Below are 3,839 nucleotides of genomic sequence, written 5' to 3' on the forward strand. Positions count from 1 at the left end.
CAGCGCTGTGCCCCGCGCCTCTAGGGCTGGGCAACCCAAGCAGAATGGAGGTTTCTGAATGTGTAAATTTCAGCTTTTTAGCTTTTTTTTTTTTTTGTCCTTCCGACCCTCTTTTGGCTGCAGAGACAGTTGCAGCTGCGACCTCTGCAGCCCGGGGCAGTGGCCAGCCAGCTCAGTTCGAGTAGGTTTTGTGGAAGGCTGTCTAGACGGCTTTGTAAACGGTTAGGAGCCTGCGGGCCACAAAGCTGTGCAGCTACGGAAATCAACTCTGAGATGCGTTTTAGGGCCAGGTGCAACCTCGGGATCATTTAGATAAAGAAAAACCATGGAGGTTCGCGGGCGTCTCAGGATAGTCACCGACCCCACCCTGCTCCCAGCCCCAACCAGGAATATCCTGCACAGCCAGGATCCAATGGATATTAGTGTTATATCCGGGGAAACTGTCTAATGGAGATAAAAGTCAATCTGTGTGTCTCAATGTTTGTAATGAAGTAAGTTTACAGATTTAAAAATTTTTATTTTTATTTTACTGAGTTATTTTTGGTGTGTCTAGGACAAGGAAAGAGGAGATCGTGGGTGGGAAACAGACTGAGGGAATCAGAAGCACCACTGTTCATCTGGAATTAAATCCACATCCCAGCATCTTCTGCAAATATTTCGCCAATTATTTACTCTCGGACCTCCTCCCCTCGTGCTCCTTCCTCTGCTGAGGCCGGCGCTCCCCTCCCAGGCCGTAGCGGACAAATAGGGATTGGGTTCCATGTGCCTGCCACAATGGGCAGGCTCTTGCTGCTCCCAACAAGGCGGCCTAAATGCGTGAGGAAAGAGGAGGCATGGCGGATTCACCGGGTCAAGAGCACTGACTCTCCTTGGAGGTGTGAGGTCTACGCACCCCAGCCAAGTACTTGGAGTCGTTTTGCAGTGCCTCCCCCTCCAGTCACAGTGAAATCCCCAGTTTTTCCTACCATCACTGACTTGCGTTGCACTCCTCGTGCACTGGCCACACATCCTCGCCTCCTCCACCCGCTCTGCCGCCGGTGTCCTCGGAAGTTAAATCTTGGAGGATTTGTCTACACCTTACGAGGAGAAAAATCCACGTTAGTTGGCAGCAACGGAGAGCCCAGCCCACTGGCACGCCCAACGCTGCCCAGGTTCCTCCGAGGCCATGCCCGCCGCCCGGGAAGTCACCACCCGCACCCCTCACGTTTCTTCAGCCGCCCCTGCCTGGGCGCAGCATCTAACCTGGAGGCACTAGGCCTCTTCCCGGAGCCACTCGACTTACCCAGGCCGCCGCCAATCCCGGCTCCTTTCCCAGCGCCTCATTTCTGATTTTTTCATATGCTAAGTCGTTTAACGACTCCAAGTAGCTAGTTATGGCTTCTTTATAGCTTCCCTGTTATTTTACGTCATTTTTATTTCTCTCGGCAACTATTCTAATAGATTAATCAATAGCCATTTTCTGAACTTCAGGAACCCCAGCTGATGCTGTTTGTTGTCGCACGAAAAATTACATAGAGAAAAAACATGCCTGCATCAAGCCGGGAAAGCGCAGGCAGGACTAGAGTGGTTTGGTTGGGGGAGGGGGAAAAAGACATCTCAGCAGGTGTCTTCCCTGGAATGAGCACTGAGGCCGGAGGGGGATCTGAAGTCTAATTAGCAAGAGCGAGCCGGGCGCGCAGCTCTCACTCTTTAAAGCTAAAAGCAATGAAACAAAAAGCAAAACAGAGACTAAGTTTTGCTTTTTAAAAGATGGGATGGGAACCTCGTTCTAGGTCGCCCAGTCCCTGTCTAAGGAGTGTGGCAACAGAGGGGAGAGAAGGGGGGATGTGAGAGGGGGCAGGGAAGGCAAGGCAGCGACAGTCGCAGTTTGGCGGACGCTTCCAGACCCACGCCCTCACTCGATCACACCCACCTACCCACCCACACTCACACCCACCCGCTCCCTGGGCCCCAGGGCCCTGGTCCAGCCTGGGCGGGGGTCTCCGGGCGGGCTGGAGCGCCCTTGGGGCCCCGGGGATGCTGGCGCACAGTGCGGAGGGGAGTTGCGCGTCTCTCGTCCCTTTGTTGACAATTCCCTGAACCAACTTGAGTTTGGCCGGCTCCGCCGCGGCCCTGACGTCACGCACGGTCACGTGGCCCCGCCTCCCGCTGGATCTTTAAGTAGAAAGTAATCTCTCAGGCCAGTCCTTAAAACGGGACTTTCGAAGATTTATCTTCACAATTATTGATAAATTCATCCTACGTATATTATATTCACAGATAATAAATTTAACAATTTTTTTTTTGAGACGGAATTTCGCTCTTGTTACCCAGGCTGGAGTGCATTATCCTCCAATCTACATTTTTAGGAAGGACCTGGGGAATGGCAACATGGAGTTCTTTGGCCAAAATGCAGACCCTTTCATGTTCTACTTCAGTCTGTTTTTGAAAATCCTTCCATTTTGCCTTTTGTATCCAGTTTAGGGGCCTTGCCTTCTTACACCAGCATGTGATGAAGGTTAGAATATTTGGGCTCAAAGTTTTCAACAGTTAAGTCAAATTTTCTCCCAAACCCTATAGGATCTTGGCACCTGCATTAGAAACAGAAGGGGAAATGTATTTTCCTGTGGGTATTACCTTGAAAGGGGCTGTCAGAACAGAAGTTTCAGGGAAGGGGCCAGAGCCCTGGGGACTCTCCGCAGGTGATGGTGATGGAAGAGGAGGCAGGGCAGGACAGGAGGGCTCAGGTAAGGGAGACTATGCAGGTGCAGGGGCTGGAGGAGAAGGAGTAGGTGGAGGTGAAAGAGACAAAGCCTCCTCAGTATTTCTCAATTCAGAAAAAGTCTGCCTACCTCCTTCAGTTTACTCCTCAATGGAGGCAATTCTCTCAGTTCTTTTAGAAAATTCTAGGTATCATTGGAAATAAGTCTCCCATTTAATTTGTCTGGTTCTAAAACCAATTTTTTTTTTTTTTTGAGACAGTGTCTCACTGTGTCATCTAGATTGGAAGGCAGTGATGTGATCTTGACTCACTGCAGCCTCCGCGTCCCAAGCTCAAGTGATTGTTCTGCAACAGCCTCAGGTAGCTAGGATTACAGGCACATGCCACCACTGTCTGGTAAATTTTTGTTTTTAGTAGAGATGGTGTTTCACCATGTTGTCCAGGCTGGTCTGGACTCCTGACCTCAAATGATCCACACACCTCACCCTCCCGACATGCTGGAATTACAGGCATGAGCCACCACACCTGGCCTAAAGCCAAATATTTCCAATTGTCTACACTAATTAATTATTTTAGGCATTTCAAAAAGATCCCCATTTTATCCATTATGCTCATTACTTTTTCTGGTTAGGTGGATCCAGTTTCTTGGATATTTACAGGAGAAACGTTTCCGTGAAACGGCTCTGCTGTGCGTTCGTTCACCTAAGAGAGTTGAATCTATGTTGAGATTCAGCAAGTCAGAAACACGTTTCTTCTAGAAGCTGCGTTGGGATATTCCCGAGTGAATGGGACCATAGGCTGTACAGAGAAATATCGACATCTAAAACCAAAACGGAGCTATCTAACTGAATGGTTGTCAATGGGTGCATTCAACTGACAGAGTTAAACTCATGTGTGGATTCCGCGGTTTGCAAACCCTTTCTGTGCAGAATCCCAAAACCGGCATTTCCAGCCCAAAGCCAGCATACGTACGAAACAGCAGTAGACTTCGTCTAAAACTCAGGAGAAATGCTTCCTTGAAACTGATCTGCAGTGCGTTCGTTCACCTAGGAGAGTTGAATCTATGTTGAGGTTCAGGGAGTCAGAAACACGTTTCTTCTAGGAGATGCGTTGGGATATTCCCGAGTGAATGGGACCA

At 49.5% G+C, this 3,839-nt stretch overlaps 1 long non-coding RNA gene across 1 annotated transcript; it reads right to left on the reverse strand.

The window, feature by feature from the left end:
* Positions 1-509: 509 nt before the first annotated feature.
* Positions 510-2,077, reverse strand: LOC135271222 (uncharacterized). Its single transcript, XR_010339326.1, has 4 exons — positions 1,937-2,077; positions 1,283-1,695; positions 980-1,076; positions 510-808 (listed from the first exon to the last, which is right to left on the reverse strand). It is a non-coding gene; the product is annotated as an uncharacterized LOC135271222 (long non-coding RNA).
* Between the last annotated feature and the right edge of the window lie 1,762 nt (positions 2,078-3,839).

The sequence above is a fragment of the Aotus nancymaae genome, unplaced genomic scaffold (genome assembly GCF_030222135.1).
Source record: "Aotus nancymaae isolate 86718 unplaced genomic scaffold, 86718_ANA_hifiasm-v0.15.2.pri h1tg000076l, whole genome shotgun sequence".
Classification (NCBI taxonomy): Eukaryota; Metazoa; Chordata; class Mammalia; order Primates; family Aotidae; genus Aotus; species Aotus nancymaae.